The 22182-nt window shown below is 44.1% G+C and overlaps 1 protein-coding gene and 1 pseudogene across 2 annotated transcripts in view; one reads left to right on the top strand and one right to left on the bottom strand.

Moving 5' to 3' along the window:
- SLC4A5 (solute carrier family 4 member 5) overlaps nt 1-22182 on the bottom strand; it is a 151066-nt gene that overhangs the window by 120229 nt on the left and 8655 nt on the right. Inside the window, exon 2 of one of the 2 annotated variants that reach the window (XM_073791225.1) lies at nt 8423-8476. The gene's annotated coding sequence lies outside the window, so the exon portion shown is untranslated. Of the gene's footprint in view, nt 1-8422; nt 8477-22182 lie in introns of those variants that run through there. The other variant, XM_073791224.1, reaches the window with a different exon arrangement.
- Nucleotides 19954-20740, top strand: LOC101337263 (adaptin ear-binding coat-associated protein 1 pseudogene; annotated as a pseudogene).

The following is a 22182-nucleotide window of genomic DNA, read 5'->3' as shown; positions in this document are numbered from 1 at the left end:
TCTGGATTCCAGACCCTGCCTTAGGTGCCAACCATAAGCCCTCCCAATGGCCTTATACTAAACCCCATTTTCTCTTCACCTAGCTTCAGCTGATTTGAGTTACTTGCATCCAAAGAGTATTAACCAGTACAGCTACCCACCTCAATATGTTGCCAAAGGAATTGTGTTAGAACACAGCAGTCCCAGCATGTAGCAAATGAAGGAACTTGTAACAGCAGTTTTACCCATACCAGCCCCTCCACTGCCCAACTAGCTCACTATTATCCTCCCATCCATCTTTAGATCATAGATTGTCTTGGGGATGAGCATGGCTTTACAGTGAGGGATCAGACCAAATTCTCTTCTGTCCCAAGTCACTTAAGGGCCCCATTCCACTTTACTGCCCCTGCCACCAGTGTGAAATCACATCTGGGAACCCTGCGAATCCAAACCCTACTGACAAAAATCAACGTCTTAAGCCTGTAAGGCTAAGGACCAGAGTGCCACACCAGTGAACACTCAGGGCCCCTGCACAAGTAGCCTTCATGTCCACTGCAGCAAGGAGGTGGTGATACAGCCGGTCTTATGGGCAGACAGTGTGTTTTGACCATCAAAACCCTGGTAATTGAATCACCTGCCGTTTAAACACTCCCCCCACCCCACCCCCACCCCAACCTCCCTTCCACGAGGGCACATCAATTCAGTCCAACAAATTCACTTTGTTCCAGATATTTGCACTAGACACTGCAAACAAAGAGAACAAAATAGTTTATTAGGGAAGAAGGGCAAAATATGGTAAAAAAATCCTTCAGGTTAGATATTCATATCTCTGGGAAAAAAAACAGAAAAAAAGTTGTGCCACATTCATCAAAAGTCAGCCTTTTGGGAGCTTTTCCTCCCACCCCATCTTTTAAGCCATTTGACCTTATTATACTATCTAAGAACACAGGACTAGCCCAACATGGTATCCAGTGAACTCCTCTGATAGCCCAAAGTATTTGAGAAAAGGACCTCCCCAAGGGCTCCTCTGAGTTTATTTTGTGAACTGAATTGACAAGAATGACATGGGGTCATACTGGGCTTTAAAAAAACTTAGCTAGAAGCCAGAGAAAGGCCACCTTCACAACCGATAGTTTATCCATTGCCTCTGGGCTTAGCAGACCCCTAACATGCATGCCCCAGGAGAGGAAAGAAAATCAAGGAAACAAAATATCCCTAAGCAAACTTTCAGTAACAAAACGAGGTACCATATCCAACACCTAACAACAGAAATGTCTAATAAAAGGAGGCTAGCCATTAGTCGGTTTCAATTCTGAGATGTTACATTAACAGATATAATCTACTTTCCCATAGTTTTCTGGGGAAGAGGCAAGTCTCAGGGGTTTTGCGTACTTCATAAATACTTCAGTCAGTCTTGTAACTTTGGCAAAGACAATAGAAACTTATTTACCTGGAAGAAAGAGTCTCAGTTCCATCAGATGAGGACAAAAAAGAACTCACCAGGGTGTCAGAGAGAATGAGTTGTCATTTCTGTTCATTTGGTGTGAGTTCCAAACCAATGAACTCAAGGCACCAAGATGACACACTATACTTTTTTTAAGGAAAGGCAAATATTCAATGCTCATTTGGAGGATTTACTCAGCTTTCATGCTCTTCTCCTTCTCAGTGTGTGTAAAGCTCACTCTTAAATACTCTGTGCTCATACTGTAAAGCACATTTTCCCTTATCTGCATAGCTTTGTCTACTATCTCTGAAGCTCCAAGCTGCAAACTTACCTTCAAGCTCTAAGCGTTGGAAACCACAATCCAAATCTCAGGGAGGCCAGAGCCACTCGTTCTGTTGCTCTTGGGTGGCGAGAAGGACACTCTGTGATTTCCAGGCTGAACAGTATTTGGGGCATTGGGGATTGACTTGTGGGCTCAGTGGCGGCCAGCCATGTGACCAGAATGGGGGAAGGGATACTCCTGCAGCGGGAGGGACTGATGCCTGGTTGGCTGACAGACAAGGGTGGTGCAGGGTCTGAACAGAGCTGCCCAGGATCATAGGCAGACATCTTTAAGTTTCTTCTCAGATTTTAACTTGGTGATTTTACATGGCAGTGTTGTTTCAGCCTGGATTTTGAAATGCTGGTTTATCTCCCGCATGGTTTCTATCCCAGATCCTTTTGAATTCTGTCTTAGAGGGCTCTTAGAGGTAGAGGTCTAAGGGACCTTAGAGATGATCCAGTCCTGCCCCAGGGCCACCCATTTTATAGTCAGTTAGCAGCACTTCTAGGAGCCTGCAGAGGCCTGGGTCTGAATGCATACTGGCGTGACCAGGACTGGCTGGCACCAATATTACAGCTCACTTGAGTATCTTCAACTGTTAGGTCATTAGAGCTTTGAGGACTGCTGAGATGCCAGTTAAATGGATCTTGTCACACTTCAGGTACCTAAAAATCTGCAGCTATCAGATTAGGGCATGGCTTAGAAATTACAGCAATTTGTACTTGCGGTCAATGAGTTTTTGTATAGACATGTGTACTTATGTTTATGTATCTCTATCACAATCTTCATAAAATACTCCAAGATGATCTTTTTGGGATCAGGGGATGTCATGAGCTGGGGAGATCTTTGATCTCAAAGATCTTGAAGATTTCTGGAGACCAGAGCTGTATGGGTAACCTTCTAGTTCACATCTGCCACTCCACCCAAATGGTTTGTGCTGGCTGCCTGCTAAAAAAATGGGGAAGGTGGTAATAAGAATGGAGGAAATGGTAGAGGTGGAAGTGGTAGGTGGAATGGTAGAAGCGGCAATATGGTAGCTGGACATAAATGGAGGTGGTGGACGTATAGATGGAGGTGGAAAAGATGTAGATGGAGGTGGTGGGGGCAGCGGTGGTGATGGAGGAATGGGTGAGAAGACCTCCTAAATGACGGAGTAGGAGATTATTTTTACTATTATGCTGATGACCCTGGATGAATCTGACTTTCTGTGATTAGAAGTGTGAAATGGCGAAGCCTTGGCATTAGGAATCTGGAGAACCTTATTCTGTCCCCAAAGCTGTGTGACCTTGAGAAAATACTTCACCTCTTTGGGCTTCAGCATCCTGCAGCAGAATTGGCACTTAATAAATGGTGGCTTGTTTAGGGGAACTCATCTTTCTCCCTCCAAGCACTTTACTCTTCCCTACAAAGTAGGAGCTTCTGTCCTTTCTGAAGCTTTGAGAAAAGTACTCTCCACTCACCTCTCCTACTTACTCCTGCTTGGTGGATGAGGAGTGGCTCATGTGCTTGATGAATTTGGGAGAATAAAATGGGCACGTGCCATGACTCAGATCCTTCTGAGAACTGCCTGCACCAGAGAAGGCCCAAGCTGCCCTCCTCTCCTCCTCTCTTCTCAGTAAACTTCCCAGGGCAGGTTCTTGTCACGCAAGTATGGAGTCTTTCAGTGCTGGAAAGATAAGTTTGGTTCTTGGGGAAAGAGATAGGAAGCCTGATTGTGGTTGTACTTTCTAAACCAAATTCTCCAATCAGCTTTATCTGTTATGAAGTTATTTTAATCTCTAGCAGTTTGACCCCTGTATCTTATTTCTCATTTGATTCCAAGCATAGAGAGAAAGACTGGGAACAAGGATCACTCTCAAATTCCAATGTTGGTGAATTAATGAGAGAGTCAGCATGGAGTTGATTGGACTAAATGGTCTCTAAGTTTCCTTCAAGCTCTAACATCCTGTGATTCTATGAGTCTATTTCCCTGGGAAAAAACCAAACTCTTAGCAAACAACTTCTTAATCTCTGACTCTCCTCCTTCCTGCTTCTCAATACAAAGAAGACCTCAAATCTTCAAACATCTTCCTCTCCTCCCCTCTCCACCAGCCCCTCGTGGCTTCATTTACTCCCTGTTCTGGTCTGGACCCCATGATGAATCCCTTCACTCCTCCCTCAGTGATACCCATAACCTCTGGCTCCTGCCCTGCCAATCTCTTGTTCTAGATCAGCCCACCCATCAACCTTCTCCTCCAGCACTGAACTCCCTTTCATCTCTGAAGAAAGCCTGTCTTCAGGGGAGAGAACAAAGCCAATACACAGAGTGGCAGAGGGGTGTGTGTCGGGGGGAGGGTGTGTGTGAGAGGAAGAGACAGACAGACGGGATGGGGAGGGGGAGGGAGACCTAGCCCCATGATGCCTGTGGCCAACACTATCCCTGCCCTTCCCCATGATTGAGTTTTGTGAGCCAAAAACTGTTAAGAGAAGATCTGGCCATCCCCTTTCTCTCCTCCCCCTTCCCGCTGGCCTCTCTCCATGTTACTTCCAAGGCGACTGGTTCACCCAGCTGGCTTTAAGCTCTGGGATAAATTGGAGGCTATCGGTCCTTCCTTATCACCAGAGTGCTAACAGTGGAGATCCACACTTAGAGGAAAAGGGAAAGTTGGACCCAGTGGTTCTCAGTCAGAGGTATCCCCCACCCAGGGGACATCTGGCAATATCTGGAAACATTTTTGGTTGTCACACTGAGAGGAGAGTACTTCTGGCCTCTAGTGGGTAGAGGCCAGGGATGCTGCTAACATCCTACATGAGACATCCCCCACAACAAAGAATTAGCTGGCCCCAACTGGCGATGGTGCTGAGGTTGAGAAGTCCTGGATCAGACAGCTCAGCCCCCTCTGGTCTAGGCTCTAGGCTGTCTCTAATCCAGGCCAAAAGAGCATTCCACATGGGCCCATCTTGATCTGGGCTCTACAATGAAGAAGGAGGGGCAAAGATTCTTAGTAATTTGCAGTTTCTGACCTCTGTGCTTCCATTTCCTTTAGAGACCTGGTGGAGAGAGGTGGCTACTCACAGGGACAGATGCCCTTCCATCTCCTGGCCAGATACCATCTGAACTCCACTTGAGTTTAACATACGGCAGGGTTTAAGCAGGTTTGACACAGGGTCCTGGCATGGAGGGCATAGTATGAAGAGAGAACAAGCCTCCTACCCTGGAGAGGTCTGCAAGGTTCAGGTCCTTGTGTTGGTGAGAATAAGGACACATTTCAAGGCCCCAGCAGGCCTATCTAGAACTTTTATCCATAAGAAATTCTCCATGAGCTGGGCAAGACTCACTCCAGTATGTATATTATTTGGCTCTCAGATTGTTTGTGCCAAGCTTTGGCAGGTGGTACAAGACTGGCTGCCCCAGATTCTTGACAACTTTAGCTGCTTTTGAACTGTATCCAGGGTCAAGGAGGGAACATACTGTGATGGTGTCAAGTCTGCACAGGAGGGCAAAAACAAAGATGGTATCTTAAAGGGAAGCTGAGATACCCAAAATGCCAGGCTCAGGTTAGGCAGTGGCTGGGTCCTGGCTTTGCACATCTCCATCTACCCCCTGATCACTGCTGTGGCTGTGGCCAGCAACATCAGAGACCTTAGCTCACTCTCCACCAGCCACACTGCATGTCCTGCTGTTCCTCTAACACCCCAAGCTCATTCCTACTCGGAACCTTTGCACTTACTGTTTCCCTAAACTTCAGCATGACTTACTCCCTTGTGTATTCAGCTCTCTGACCAAATGCCATCTACCCAAGAGGGCTCTCCCTGACCAGCCCATCTAAAATGCCCCTCTCTGGTCCTTAATTCTGCCTTCCTTGTCTATATGACGTTTCTACCCCAAATCATATTTTGTGTTTGTTTGTTTATTCATTTATTGTCTGTTCCTTTAATATGGCAGGGATTTTGTCTTGTTCACAGATTTATCCCTGATGTCTAGAATAGAGGCTCATAAATGGTTGGGTTCAAATCCTGGCTCCACTAACTGTGGGATCTTGGGCAACTTACCTATCATTTTTTTCCTTCATATTCCTCAGCTGAAAAATGAGATTAAGAATTATATCTGCCTCAAGGGTTGTTATGAGAACTGATTGAATCAATGTATATAAAATCTTAGGTCAGGGCTTCCCAGGTGGCACAGTGGTTGAGAATCCGCCTGCCAATGCACGGGACACGGGTTCGAGCCCTGGTCCAGGAAGATCCCACATGCTGCGGAGCAACTAAGCCCGTGCACCACAACTACTGAGCCTGCACGCTAGAGCCTGCGAGCCACAACTACTGAAGCCCGTGCTCCTAGAGTCCGTGCTTGGCAACAGGAGAAGCCACCACAATGGGAAGCCCATGCACCGCAACGAAGAGTAGCCCCCACTCACCGCAACAAGAGAAAGCCCGCACGCAGCAAGGAAGACCCAATGCAGGCAAAAATAAATAAATAAAATTAATAAAAAAAAAACTTAGGTCAATGTCTGGGCCACAGGAAATAATTAGTATTAACTACGAATATTATTATAATTATTATACTCCCAGGAAGCTCATGACCTGTGTATTCTGAGGAGTGGGGAGTGGCATTCCTGGCAGCTTGCAGGAATGAAACAGTCATTGTTACTTCTCCAGGAGCCAAGATCCCCCTGCAGGCTCTCAACCAGAGTCCTTGTCTCTCCTCTGCACCTGCTCTCTGTTGCCCTCTGGAGGTCCCGGTTGGACACTGGTGAAAGCTAACTGTTAGGGACTCTGCAGATGATGTATTTCCTAGGGAAGAATGAGGCTTTACTGGATGGCAGCCCCCTTACTTAAGTTTGGCCCTTGACAAAACCGCCAGCGGAGGCATCATGTGGCAAACATGATTGGAAATCACTGAGACCACAGAAGAACTGTGGGTACCTAGGAATTCATCTCTCAGACCCCAAGAGGGACCCAGAGAAAGGCCACCCCTCCCCTCCCCCAGGCTGTACTTCCTGAGCTAGGGCACAATGCTCTGGCCACCTGGGCCAACCTAAGACACCCTGTAAAGCCACTCCTCAGATGAGCCAATGCCTCCTCCAGCCTGATATTTTCTTTGCCTCCTTTTCATTCCCCCAAATAGTCAGACTATTCCATGTTTTGCCTCAGGGAGCGTGTATGAAAGCAGAAAGCAGAGACAAAATGAGCCTCTTCCCTTAGAGGAAGAGAAAAGACTCCTGGCTAACCCAGACTGAAGTGTAGGAGAGGATGTTCATGAGACAGATCAAGGCTGTCCCCTACCCCTCATTCAAGGCTGCATGGAAACATGGAGGGGGACTCTGAGCTCCACAATGACCTGCAGGCACCAATGAACAAGGACTATATGGAACAAGAACAAATGACATCAAGTGTAGGGACCTATGTAGGTCCCTAAGAGTCGAGAACCCTGCGGTGCACCCCACTCCGACCCCAAAATGGAAACCACAAGGGACACTCAGAACAGACAGGGATTAAGTGTCAGCACCTTTTAAAAATGAGGGTTCAAAATATAGATGAAGAGTTTTAGAAACTCATGTTTCTTACAACCTTGAGTGCAGGGACCAAAACTGGTATTCCAAAGGATACATTTTTTAAGAAAATAGTGTTGGGGAAATGCACTATTTCAAAAATTACACTTAGAGGAGAAGTCTGGGCAGCAGACAGAGGCAGAAATCTAATCATTTGCTGGACTCAGCACATTTATCTCTGCTCTGAAATCAGATGTGATTGTCCCTTAATACTGGGTTGAACTTGCAGCCCAGGTTGCCTTGGACAATCACCAGGTGCCCTGTTGTCTTGGCTCTATTATCAGCAGTGCCCTCTTTCATTCTCAAAAGGGATGCAATCTGGGTAGTAAGTTATACGGTTACTCTTCTCAAGATTTTTAAATGAGTGATCCAATGGGCTGACCAACTCTGAGTGAGGTGCTATGAAATAGAAAGTAAGGATTTCCAGGCAGGGGTGGCTGGAGGCTGTGGGACAATGAAGCTCTGGATGGGCTGAGAATCTCACCCGGACAGGAAAGGAAGGGGCACGTGTTACATGATGAGAGGAGTTGTGGTGAGGTTGAAGGTCAGGTGCTGTGTGGAGTTGAGAGGACAGTGGTGGGGGTCAGAGTGGAATGTTCGAACTTAATATTTCAGACATGGAGTAGCGCAGGGTAATGGCATGGTCTGAGTTATGACCCCGGGAGCAGGTAGGAGAAATGGAACCTCATTGCATTTGGGGATAGGAATTGGGCAACTAACAAGAGACATGGAAGCAGGACTGGCTACTCTATGCTTTTTTGCTCCTATTGAATTTTGAATCTTTTTACTATATTACCTTTTCAAAAATACATAAATAGAATTAAAATATAAAGGAATCCAGGCTTCTAGGTCAACAGTGGAATCATTTTATCAAGTTTTTAAAGCCCCACCAGTAAAACAAGTTGCCTTTAAACATTTGAAAAGATGCTCAACCTTACTCACTTATAAAAAAGAAAAATAAGGAAATTAGAGCCACAGTGAAATACCGTTTTTCCCCTTCAGATTGGCAAATAGCAAAAGGTTTCACAACAGCAAGAGTGGAAGGAAATGGGTCCTATTCCACACAGCAGTTGGACAGACGGCAGATGGGTACAGGCTCTACGGCACCACTTCGGCAATATTCATAACACCTGAAAATGCACATACCTTTGGGTAGCAGCTATTCCTGTGTAGAAAGTTATCTTACAGATACACTCCGACCTGTGGACAAAGACACATATGTGGTTTGAGGCAGTCACTCACCTTCCTGCACTTATGTCAGAGGGTTATCAGGGGAATTAAATGATATAACGCATGGAAAGGATGTTAAAGAAAGCCTGGCACATAGTAAGTGCTCAGTAAATGCCAGCTGTTATTATTACAGCATTGTTCATGACAGCAAAACATTGGCAACAACATGAATGTCTATCAAGAGGGGACTGATAAAATAAGTTTTGCCTTACATTGAAAAATCACAAAGATTTTAAGTACAATGAGGATATTCTTTAAACAGTGCTATGGAATGATCTTTTAAAAATGTTGTTAAATGGAAAAAAAACAAAGTGTAGAGGAATGCTTGTGGTTTGTCACCATTTGTGTGTGGGGTGTGCCTGGAGGTGCACAGTCTCTCCAGGGATGAAGTCACAAGAAACTGGTAACAGTGATGATTCCTGGGAGGGACAGTGAGAGGCAGGAGCTCAAGGGCTACTATATAACCTCTTGTACCTTTTATATTGTCCATCATAGGCATGTATTCTCTAGTCAAAAACAATTAAACAAATTGGGGTATATGTCCAAAATGTTGAAAGCAGGGACTCAAATAGATACTTGTATGCCATTGTTTGTAGCAGCATTATTCACAATAACCAAAAGGTGGAGACAACCCAAATGTTTATTGATAGGTGAATGTATAAACAACGTGTGGTTTATCCATACAATGGAATACTATTCAGCCTTAAAAAGGAAGGAGAGTCTGACACATGCTAAAACATGGATGAAACTTGAAGACATTAAGTGAAATAAGCCCGTCACAAAAGGACAAATACTTGTATGATTCCACTTCTATGAGATACTTAGAATAGTCAAATTCATAGAAACAGAAAGCCGAATAGTGATTACCTGAGGCTAGAAGGAAGGAGAAATGGGGAGTTAGTGTTTAATGGGTACAGAGTTTCTGCCGGAGATGATGAAAAAGTTCTGGAGATGGATGGTGGTGCAACAAAGTGAATTTACTTAATGCCACTGAATTGTACGCTCAAAAATGGTTAAAATGGTAAACTTTATATTATGTACATTTTATCACAAAAAAATTAAATAATTTTAATAATAAAAATAATCATTTTTAAAATTTTGATCAGAGTTATGTTAAATGCAGAGATTAATTATGAGGAGCTGTATCGAATGAGCCACAACAAAGAATGGTCCTATCGAAAAAAGGACTCGGTCTCCAAATCCTGGCATTTTTCCATGCCAGTTTCTCCTGTTCTGCCGAATGGCTCTTGGGGGATTCACGGTACAGAGCAGAGGTGACAGGCTGAGCCAGGACCATGGGAGGAGGGCAGCTTCATCCAAGACAGGGAAGAAAATGGAAGGGAAGAGGTGATGGGTGGGGCAGAAGTAGAGGAAATTCCTGCCAGACCACATAGGCTTTCTCCATGAGGAATGTTGGGGGTAGATTTTGAGGGGGCTAGAAAAGCTTGGTCTTTGAGGGGAATCACAGAGAAGCCAGACCAGGGATGAGTAAAAGAACCACCACTTTCCTCTGAGGAGGCTGGTGACGCTGGAGATCACAAATGTGTAGAGAGAATTTCCTCTCCTCTCGCCTCTTCTCCTTCCCCAGGCAACAACGTTGAAGGGGTTGCAGACCCCTGGTAGCTAAATAAGTGAGGAAGAGCAGACTCCCCATCCAGACCACCAACTACCATAGGCTTCTCTTCTTCAACAACACCAAGCTGGGATTGGGAAGAGGCCTCAGTTTTAGGTTGAAACTGAAGTTTGGGTTATTATTGGGATGGACATGATCATTACTGAAATAAGACTGAGACCAAGGGTGACCAAAACAATCGTGTGACTTGTCTAAATTTCATCCAGTGGCAGAGCAAGATCTAGACCTACAGAATCAATTTTAAAAAGCAACAAGAGGGGCTTCCCTGGTGGCGCAGTGGTTGAGAATCCGCCTGCCATTGCAGGGGACACGGGTTCGATCCCTGGTCTGGGAAGATCCCACATGCCACGGAGCAATTAAGCCCATGCGTCACAACTACTGAGCCCACGTGCCGCAACTACTGAAACCCGCGCGCCTAGAGTCCGTGTTCCACAACGAGAGAAGCCTCCACAATGAGAAGCCCGTGCACTGCAACAAAGAGTAGCCCCCTCTTGCTGCAACTAGAGAAGGCCTGCGCTGCAACGAAGACCTAACACAGCCAAAAATAAATTAATTAATTTTTTAATAAAAGCAACAAGAGGCAGAAATCAAGTTACTTTCTGATTTTATCTGATGAGTCATGCTTATTCAATGGAATAGTTACACAGTATTATTTTCAGTTGTTAATTGAAATGCATGTATCTTGCATCTCCCCCTAGATTGTAAGTTCCCTGAAGGCAGGTCCCATGTGTTATTTATCCTCATACTGGCCCCACAGCCTAGCAAAGTGCCTTGTAGGTACACAGTGGGCACTAAAATGGCTGCTGACCAAGAAGGCTTACCCCATAGGAAGCAGCATCGGGCCATTAGTGTGCTTATACAGTACCTAGCACAGAGCAGGTAAGCAACAAGACCTGGTTGAGTTGAAATGACTCTTCCTAAAGAGAGAGCCTGTGTTCTAGGAAGTCTGATATAAAATGATGTTGCTCTCACACCAGTCAGAATGGGCATCATCAAAAAATCTACAAACAGGGCTTCCCTGGTGGCGCAGTGGTTGAGAGTCTGCCTGCCAATGCAGGGGACACACGTTCGAGCCCTGATCTGGGAAGATCCCACGTGCCACGGAGCAACTGGGCCCGTGAGCTACAAATACTGAGCTCTGTGCATCTGGAGCCTGTGCTCCGCAGCAAGAGAGGCCGCGACAGTGAGAGGCCCGCGCACCGCGATGAAGAGTAGCCCCCGCTTGCCACAACTAGAGAAAGCCCTCGCACAGAAACGAAGACCCAACACAGCCAAAAATAAATAAATGAATAAATAAATTTATAAAAAAAAAATCTACAAACAATAAATGCTGGAGAGGGTGTGGAGAAAAGGGAACCCTCTCGCACTGTTGGTGGAAATGTAAATTGATACAGCCACTATGGAGAACAGTATGGAGGTTCCTTAAACAACTAAAAATAGAACTACCATACAACCCAGCAATTCCACTAATGGGCATTATAGCCTGAGAAAACCATAATTCAAAAAGAGTCACATACCAAAATGTTCATTGCAGCTCTATTTACAATAGCCAGGACATGGAATCAACCTAAGTGTCCATGGACAGATGAATGGATAAAGAAGATGTGGCACATATATACAATGGAATATTACTCAGCCATAAAAAGAAATGAAATTGAGTTATTTGTAGTGAGGTGGATGGACCTAGAGTCTGTCATACAGAGTGAAGTAAGTCAGAAAGAGAAAAACAAATACCATATGGTAACACATATATATGGAATCTAAAAAACAACAAAAAAATGGTCGTGAAGAACCTAGGGGCAAGACAGGGATAAAGATGCAGACCTACTAGAGAATAGACTTGAGGATGTGGGGAGGGGGAAGGGTAAGCTGGGACAAAGTGAGAGAGTGGCATGGACATATATACACTACCAAACGTAAAATAGATAGCCAGTGGGAAGTAGCCGCATAGCACAGGCAGATCAGCTAAGTGGTTTGTGACCACCTAGAGGGGTGTGATAGGGAGGGTGAGAGGGAGGGAGATGCAAGAGGGAAGAGATATGGGAACATATGTATATGTATAACTGATTCACTTTGTTATAAAGCAGAAACTAACACACCATTGTAAAGCAACTATACTCCAATAAAGATGTTTAAAAAAATAAAATAAAATGATGTTGCAGGTTGCCCAGACTTAAGGTAAAAGAGACAGAGATGAAGGAGGTGTGGATGGTCATTTTCTATTTCTCTGTTAGGGCTGTTCTTGTACTGGATTAAGGAGAGGAAGCCTAAACCACAAGAGGAGGGTGAGTCAGACCTAGTTTACAACCTGTTATACCAGAAGTGAGTATTGCAGTGCCTTATTAGGCCTCAAACCAAGCTGAATTCATTTTTTATTAAGAGAATCTTAAAGGGCTCCTGTCCTCAAGGTTATATAAAATCATCCCAATCATGTACTTTTGAGATAATAAATCAATAGAAGCACAGAGCCCAATTCTTTAGATACGGAAGTATATCTCAAGTAGCTCAAGGAGCAACCTTTTCTACAATGAAGGTTGAGAAAAGGAAACCCGAGACCAGTTGATTCTGGTTTGGGGAGTGATAACATTGGAGAACACACTCTACTGTCTGATTCTTGTCATGACATCACTCATGCTGAAGTTACCTCCTTTGTTGGCATGGCCTCCATCCCTGTTGGGAGGTAAAAGAGATGTTTGAGTGGCTCCATTACTAAGTTTAAGTAGTTGATTACTGCCTCTCTGGGAAAATGAACTTGACTGAAACGAAAGTGGGCAAGCATTCAGTCAAGCAACAAACCACTTACTGAGTGCCTGCAATTGATGGGGAAAGATGTTCTCTCCTTAGACTGGTCCATCCAAAATACGTTGGGAGGTGAGAGGGAGAAAGACCAGAGTTGGTGGGTCTTTAGGGTACTCCTGAGATAATACCTCAGGTCATGAGCTTACAGCTCAGTTCCAAATTCCAGGATGCCTGCTTAGAGAGACAGTAAAACACACTTTCTCAGGGACAAAAGCCCACAGAGCCAAGGGCTCAGGCTTTCTGAGTCAGAATTTCATCAAGGGCTGGGTGACACTTTCTTTAGAAAGTCATCTGATCTCCAGGGGTCCTGATACACAAGAACTATGCAGCCTGTTCCATCTAGGGAGACAGATGTGGACTCGGCGCCCCCTCCCCCGGCCTCTCATGCATCCCTCCCTCTTACTGCCTCAAGAGCCCCAGAAGCGGGTCCTTCATAAAAGGGTGCGTCCCTCAGGCCTGAAAGCTTAGCTGAAGTGGGGATTTTTGTACAAGTGCCATGTTTCCTGGATTTTTAGGAGCCTCCAAAAAGATGCTATGAATAATCATTACTGAACTGGAAGAAGCGTGAAGTAGGCACAGGACCAACCTCTGTGACTTCCATGGCTGAAAAGCATGGCTGAAAAGCATGACTTCCATGGCTGAAAAGAGGGGTAGTTAGACCTCCGTGCAGAGAATATAACTATTCTCAGCCCCTCACTGTAGAAGTCTGACCCTGCACAGGTGCACACACGCATACATGGTTCCTTCTCTGAAGGCAGAGATGGGAGCACAGAAAAGCAACACTACTGTAGGACAAACTGGTCATTCTCTTACTTGTCCTTTACCGTGTTGGAATCGTTATAGATTAATTTAAACAATTAGATTGTCTCTTATCTTTGCTCTCTAAGTCTTGCACAGACCTTTAGCAAAAAGCAATAATATTCTCACGTGACCCTCGGTGGGCTGGGGATTTCTGCCTATACTACTAAGTTCTTTCACTCACATCCCCAAACCAAAACATACAACCAAGCTGTAACTCCATATATTTAAAATTCACTCTACTCACCCCCAGTGCAGCGGCCTGTTGCTCCTGGGCCCTTGAATCCAATCTCGTTAAGGTGGGCCTTGCGTTTGGAACCCACCCGTCACTCCTTTTCCTACTTTTGCTATTAAGATAGCCCCTCCACTATTGCTTCACCAACCATCTATTTTAGAATCAAAAGGTCTTTGTCTATTCATAGACGCTGTAAAAGTAACATTCATTTTATGTTTTTTAATCTACTGTCCGTGTCTTCCATGATTCTCATTGGCTTATCTAATCAGCATGTTCTAGGGAGGCTTATTATTTGCTGGTTTAGCTTGTCCAAGCACAACAGGGCCAGCCGAGGCATTTACTCAAGGAGAATCAGCTTCTTAAAACAGGCAATCCTAGGGAAGGATGTCAGACCTTTTGCCTCTTCTCTCCATAAGCCTGAGATTAAGGAGAATGTTCCACATCCCACTGCCACTCCAGCTCTGCAAACCCCAAGTCCTGACTTTTCAGAGAAGGATACAGAAAAGGAAAACCAAAGAACAAACCAAACCCTGCAAGAAAAATGGTGCATACTTTCTGATTTTTCTAGGTTTTATGCTGATGTTTGCCCTCATTTTATTACTTCCTTCTTCGTAAGTAGGAAAGGTAAGATGAGGGAGCAGTAAGTGGAAAATAGGGAGTTTGGAGAGAAGAGAGAAAGGAGAGACAGTGAACGGGAAGTGAAAAGAAAAAAAGCAAGTGGGAGTGGGAGGCCAGGCACCAGCGCAGGGAGGGGGCAGGAAGCATGCTGGGAAGTCTCTGGCAGTTTGGGAACTCCAGGAACCAAGCACTGGGCTTGAAACTACACATACCTTCCCTTACTTAACTTCCTCAACGGTTCTGCCAGGACAGCATTTTCATTCCCAACCTTGTAGACATAGAAACTCAGGTTCAGAGAATACAATACTTGCCCATGGACTGATAGAAATAGGAGGAAGAGGAGGGGCTGGAAGCTCCATTGAAAAATGAACTCCACTCCTCTTATTCCACAGGCCCTTCTGTGGATTTTCTGTGTCTTCAGACCTGTATTTCAGGGTTTACTTCCCTTTCACGTAGGAAATTTCTCTCCTGGTTTAAAGTCTTACTTTATTCCTAGATCATGTGGAGTTTTCCCTCAATGGAAAAGCCACACTCTTGGACCTAGTCCTGCCCGCAGGAGACAGTGGAACATGTTCTGGAGGCCATGGCTGAGCCATCGCGTTAACTGTACATCCTAGTTCTCTTCACAATCCAAGGAATGAAAGACTAGCAAGACGACGATGACCAACTCATCCCAGTTTGCCTGAGACTTTCCTGGTTTGAGCACTGAAAAGTCCAGTGACCAAGGAAACCCCTCAGGCTCAGGCAGACCAGGACAGCCTAAGCCAGAGGACATACAGACTTTTGCCTCAGGGAGTTTCCAGCAGGCCAGAGATTAGACAAATTCACAAGCAGAAGAGTGTGAGGCCCCTGAAGAAGCACATAGGGAGGAAGGCATTCAGTAAAAAAGAAACTATGTGTGTTTGGAGAATTAATTCGTTCCACAAATGGTCATTTCTTGCCTTCTAAGAGCATTTGAGGCAGAGGCAAGGAGCCACATAAATGAAGAACTGAGAGTGGAAGAACACAGTATATCCTGGGAATATGGACGTGGTTTCCCTGGCACAGGGCAAATTTGGGGAGAAAAAGGTTTGGGCCTGTAAGATAGGCTGCGCCATTCTAGAGAGAGGAATAAACATCAGCAAACGTGTCTAACTCAAAGGAATGTGGAATGGGACTTGGTACAAGAATGGAGTAATTGGCATCAGAGTAGACTGTAGCACAGGTGGGAAGACAAATGGGGACATTACTGTCAAGCATTCAAGTGAAACCCTTTGGTTTCTACGCACCCAGGTTTTGTCTAAACCATTTGGATATTTACTTCAGATTATTTTAGCTTCTAATTTTTGTTTTTGTTTTTGACTTCATAGAGGTATTTGAGGGTGAGCTTTATCCTGGATTGGGGAGGGAACAAGAAGATATGGGATAGGTAGCTTTCCCTCCAGGATGCACAAAGGGAACAGGTTTGCAGGCTGAGGATCCTTCCTGATGGAGGACATAGGAAGGGAACTGCCCTGGCAGCAGAGTGCTTTCCTCCTCGTGTCCAGTGTCCACTGAGACATGGCTGGAGGACTGCCTGTGCCTCTGTCCAGCCCTAACACAACTGCATTTTTTTGTGAATTGACATTCATATCCATGTTTATATTGGTGTATTTCCCTTTCCTTATTTATTTATAGGAATTCTTTACCATATATTGTAAATATTTTTCTGTTTGTCATTCATTCTTGTTTATGGTCTTTTTCTTCTTTTCCTTACAGAGGTGTTTAGTTCGTGTGTGTGTGTGTGTGTGTGTGTGTGTGTGTGTGTGTGTGTTTGTGAATTTTAAGGAAGTCAAATTTATCCATATTTTTCTTTAAGGTTTCTAGGTTTGTTGTTAATCTCAGAAATGCTTCAACTATCCCCAAGTTTATGTACACCTATATTTTCTTCTAGTTCTTTTCTGGTTTTGTTTTTTCCAGACTTTAATTTGGTATATGCTATAAGATAAGGATTTAACTTTTTTTTCCCAAGTGTTACATCACCATTTGGTATATGCTATAAGATAAGGATTTAACTTTATTATTTTTCCCAAGTGTTACATCACCATTTGTCAAACTTTGTACCCTGTACCCACTGGTTCAAAATACTACCTTTCTCAAATACTAAATGTTTGTGTGTGCTGAGTCTGTGCTCAGCCAACCATCCTGATAGCATATTCTATACTCAGCCTCCTTTGGCTACTACCTACTCTCCTCTCAAGCCACTGTGTTCCGACTGCTGTCCCCATGGTGCCACAAACATCTCTCTAACAAAGCTCATCATCAGACTCGTAATTGCAAAAGCCTGTGGATGCTTTTCAGGTCTTTTCCTGATGGACCTCTCTGTACATTTGACATTGTTGGCAATTCTTTCCTTCTTGAAATCCCTTCTTTTGAGGTGATTTCGTTTGCCTGTTTGTTTTGGTAAATTTGGGGGACTTCTTGGTCATTGGGTATGTGCATCTTCACCTTTGCTAAATAACACCACAGTGTTTTCCAGAGGTGTTGTAGCAGGGTGCCGTAGTCTAATTAGATTAAAGACAAAGTTGGTATATCTGGCACACGCTGGGTCTCTGCCCCCTGGCATTTGCTCAGTTCCCCTCTTTTAGCTTCTCCCCACAAATTTTCTCCTCTCTCCTGTGAGCTTGCATCCTGCTGCTGGCCTAAGCCAACTCCACCACCATCACCACTCTCCGCTGAAACACAAACCAGCTGAGAGCTTTAAAGACTCACCTTCCTAAAACCTCATTTTTGCATTTTGTTCCCTGTTCCAAAATCAATAGTGGCTTCACAGGAGAGTCAAATAAAGTCTGAACTCCTTGGATTGGCGCCCAAAGCCCTCCCCTGCCTGGCTTCCTCATTTTTTCCAAGACTTATCTCCCCCCACTCCCAAAGGGAGTGCACTTGAATCCAACCCAAGGGCACTCACCCTGCTGGTGAGGGTGTAAACCAATACAGGCACTCTGCAAAAACAATGTGGCAATGTTTAATGAAGATGAAAATACACATACTGAATGACCAAGCAGTTTCACTTGAGTATGTGTGTACCAGGGCACATGAACAAGGATGTTTATGTCGCATTGTTTGTAGGTGCTCAAACATGGAAGCAACCCAAATGTCTATCAAGAGTAGAATGCATAAGTATGTTCCAGTCTCTGCACCCTTCTTCACTCTGTCCCCCCACTGACCCTAGGTCAGTGGGCATGTTTCTTTTTCAGATGTATCTTCATTTAAAACAGGAGCCCAACTACCTACTTCCAAAATAGAAAGTTAGGATACTTTTCCACTGAAAACTGAATTTCCAATATTATTGTATTAATATGTAGGAAAATTCTCTTTAACAAGCTGTGGTCATGTTTTCTCATTCTGTTAACCTAAGTGTTCCTTTTCTTTTTAAATTAACTTTAGGGCTTCCCTGGTGGCGCAGTGGTTGAGAGTCCGCCTGCCGATGCAGGGAACACGGGTTCGTGCCCCGGTCCGGGAAGATCCCACATGCCGCGGAGCGGCTGGGCCCGTGAGCCATGGCTGCTGAGCCTGCGCGTCCGGAGCCTGTGATCCGCAACGGGAGAGGCCACAACAGTGAGAGGCCCACGTACCGCAAAAAAAAAAAAAGAAAACTGAATTTCCAATATCATTGTATTAATATGTGGGAAAATTCTCTTTAACAAGCTGTGGTCATTTTATCATTCTGTTAACCTAAGTGCTCCTTTTCTTTTTAAATTAACTTTAGGGCTTCCCTGGTGGCGCAGTGGTTAAGAATCCGTCTGCCAATGCAGGGGACATGGGTTCGAGCCCTGGTCCGGGAAGATCCCTCATGTTGCGAAGCAACTAAACCCGTGCACCACAACTACTGAGCCTGCGCTCTAGAGCCTGCGAGCCACAACTACTGAGCCCGCGCACCACAACTACTGAAGCCCACGTGCCTAGAGCTCATGCTCCACAACAAGGGAAGCCACCGCAATAAGAAGCCCACGCAACGCAACAAATAGTAGCCCCCAATCGCCCCAACTAGAGGAAGCCCGCGCGCAGTAATGAAGACCCAACACAGCCAAAAATGAAATAAATAAGATAGATTTTAAAAATAATAATAATGATAAATTAACTTTTAAAAATGTACACACATTAAATGGAGTATAATCTATAAAAGTATTGAATCATTATGTTGTACACTTGAAACTAATATTGTAAGTGGACTATACTTCAATAAGTAAATAAATAAAATAGCATATGTTAGAAATAATAAAATAATATTTATATACAGTAAAATCCATTCTCCTTTGGGGGTCAAGTCTATGAGTGTTTAATGCATACAGCTTATCCTTTGTTTGTTTGTTTTTTTACAAAGGAGTATCAAGATGGGTTTAAAGTAATTTTTCTTAGATACTGTTTACTGGGGCTTTGGAAAACAAAGTTTGACTTCACAACTTAGTAGGCAGGTTGAGTTCATAAAAGTGCAGTTCCACCTATTGGTCCTTCCTCAACTGTTTAAGTAGGTACTGATTGCCTGCCAGGATGGCCAGTCCTGGGCTGACCCTTTCCACGAAGATCAGAAGGATCGCTCCTGACAAAACAGGACTGGCTTTTACTCTCTATAGGAAATTGACAAGCTGTTGCTGCAGATGAAGGATCCAGCCAAGAATCTTTCAAAACCAGGTGCTCCTGGCTGCCAAGTACAAAGGTGATCGAAAACTCCAGAGGAGGGTCTGCCATATCTGAGCTACCTTGTCTTCTAGAAAGTGTCAAGATTTGATGGCATAAGCATTGAGGGAGAGTGAATACTTGTCCCCTCACTTCTCCAAGAAAGACAGGGAACATTGGACCAGTAATCATATAGTTTTCAAATACATTAAATCAGCTAAATTAACTGTTTAACCATAAGCCCACCATTCCATTCCATTTGCTCTGACATTATGCAAAAAAAAAAAAAAATCAAAATTGTCATTGTTAGAAAAAAAGCCTAGAAATACCTACCTAGTGGTAGACCAGCCACTACCTTGCCCACCCCTTTCACCCCTTCCCACTCCAGTTGTTTTGACCTTTCTACTTCAATGGGTGACTTCACAAAAATGGGATGCTAGGCCTCACCAAGATGGTGACCTTGACGGCCAGCCTCTCTGGGTGGGTAGGATTTAGCATCTCCTACAAGCCTCCAGGTGATGCTAATGTTGTTGGTCAGGGGACCATACTTGGAGAATCACTGCTCTAAATCTAACTAATAATTTATAGGAAATATGAAAGGTAGAGTAACCTATTAACACCATGAGGATGCATTAAAAAAACAGACTCAGAGAAATTGTTCCTTCAACAAATAAATTATAAGGAAAAAGCAAGCAAAAAAGAATCTAGGGATTAAAGGAAACAATAAGCATGGAGAGCAGGGCCAAGACAGTGGCCCAAAGTACAAGCCTTGTCCTGCGCATGAAGCTGGATGTCAATGTCTACCAGATTCTGCCCCAGGCCTCCAATGGTGGCTACAGGCTGGAATTCAGGTCAGTCTGCTTAGACTGTTCACTTTAAAAGGAAAGACTGCCTATATCAACTCGAGTATAAAATATCGGGGGAACTCTTTGCTCAGGCACCAGTAGAACAATATCCTGGCTGAGGAGACAGTGACAGATTCCAGGTTCTATTTTGCAATCTAGCTCCAGGATGACACTGTACATAGTGCTTTCATGGGCATTTGCTTCATAGATCAGGGTGATGTCTTTGACTTTAATATCCCTTTGCAAAAATCACTTCAGGTGGGTAAAGCAGGTATCTGAGATATCCTAAGAATCTCAGGAAATGGCTGCTCATCCCAAGTTGAATCTGGGCTTCAAGGAAGAACAGATCATCAAGTTAAATGATGGGAACGTTAGGACCAAATATGACGTTTCCCAGGACTACAGGGATTGGAGGCCTAAGTTTACTCCCAACCCCATCTAGAAGCAAAGTCACTATTCTCCCTCCATCCTCCAAGACCGACATCAGCAATCATGTCGCCCCACCACCCATCCAAATCTAACCATGGAAGCAGTGATGCAGATTTCCCTTTAGGGTGGGATTCTCCTGCTGCTGTCATGACACCAGCTCCAGTCATTGAGTAATGACTTGGGGAGACCTTGGCACTGCACCCAGCTCTGTTCCAAACCTGGCACCCCAGCCATCCAACTGAGTCTAAGTCTGAAATAGCACTGGCAGGACATCAAGGACATACTTGAAGAATAAAAATGTCCTTGAGAAGATAGGGAAGAAAACCCCATCTTTGAGGAAGAAAATGAAGAAAGAGGAGGAGGTGCGGAAGGTAGACCTGGTAAAAGAAACTTTTTTCTAAAGAATTACAAGAATGATGTATGGGTTTGGGGATGATTAGAATCCTTTTACTAAGCCAGTGGATATTCTTGAAGACTTTGTCATAGAGTTCATCACTGAAATGCGTCAAGGAAACATCAATTGGAAGACAAGGTCAAGTACAAATTGAAGATATCTTTTTTTTTTTAATATTTATTTAGGCTGCTCCGGGTCTTAGTTGAGGCATGTGCGATCCTCGTTGCCACGTGTGGGACCTTTAGTTGTGGCCTGCAGACTCTTAGTTGCAGCATGTGGACTCTTAGTTGCGGCATGCATGCGGGATCTAGATCCCTGACCAGGGATTGAATCCAGGCGCCCTGCATTGGGAGCAGCAGAGTCTTACCCACTGGACCACGAGGGAAGTCCCAGATATCTTCTTCATTTGAAAGGATCCCAGGAAGTTTGCTGAGGTTTAAGTCTTGCTTACTATGAATGAAGAACTGAAGCTTCTTTTATAATTTTAAATTTCTGAAGCTTCATTATTTTCTGGGGCAACCATAAATAGTAACAATGTTTTCTACAGTAAGGTCCTGATACCTAACCATGTAAATAAAAGATAAAGAAACACAAGATTTTCATGTCTTTGATTTTTGAGTGATATTTGAGATTTTAATTGCCTGCCTTTATAATACCATACTCAAATTACTTATTGGGTTTTAATGACCACACAAAAGCTAAAGTATCTTGCAAACCATGTAGCTCTTTCTGACTTTTGACTATCTGAATTAAGTATTACGTGTCTTTGTGCCATTGTAGGCTATACTATAACTGTTTAATATGTGAAATATAAATGTCACCTTGGACCCTATGATAAGTGAAAATGTGTTTCATGTATTCTCATTTCTAGACAACAGTAATCTAACAGATTATTAAGGATAGTGAATTAATTTGTGTTTCTCTTTTGTAAGAATGTTTACCTGTCTCAAAAGATAACTTGTTTTAATATTTTCTTCAGATACCGAGTGATTTTTTTTTTGAGAAACTAAGTTTCACATGAATGCTTCAGAGTTGGAAGGCTTTTTTTTATTTAAAAGCTTTGGGGCTTATACATACTATTTGTCAAATTGGAGAAGAACCCATTTTCCCAGATCAGATTAAAGCTTCTAAAATAAATGCTTTCAGTAGTAGCTGGAATGGCATTGCTTAAAAAGCTGACAGCCCAGGAGCTTCCCTGGTGGCGCAGTGGTTGAGAGTCCGCCTGCTGATGCAGGGGACACGGGTTCGTGCCCCGATCCGCGAGTATCCCACGTGCCGCAGAGTGGCTGG

Source organism: Tursiops truncatus, chromosome 14 (assembly GCF_011762595.2).
Source record: "Tursiops truncatus isolate mTurTru1 chromosome 14, mTurTru1.mat.Y, whole genome shotgun sequence".
NCBI classification, from domain to species: domain Eukaryota; kingdom Metazoa; phylum Chordata; class Mammalia; order Artiodactyla; family Delphinidae; genus Tursiops; species Tursiops truncatus.
The sequence above is the reverse complement of the archived record's forward strand: the minus strand, read 5'-3'. Positions and strand labels throughout refer to the sequence as shown.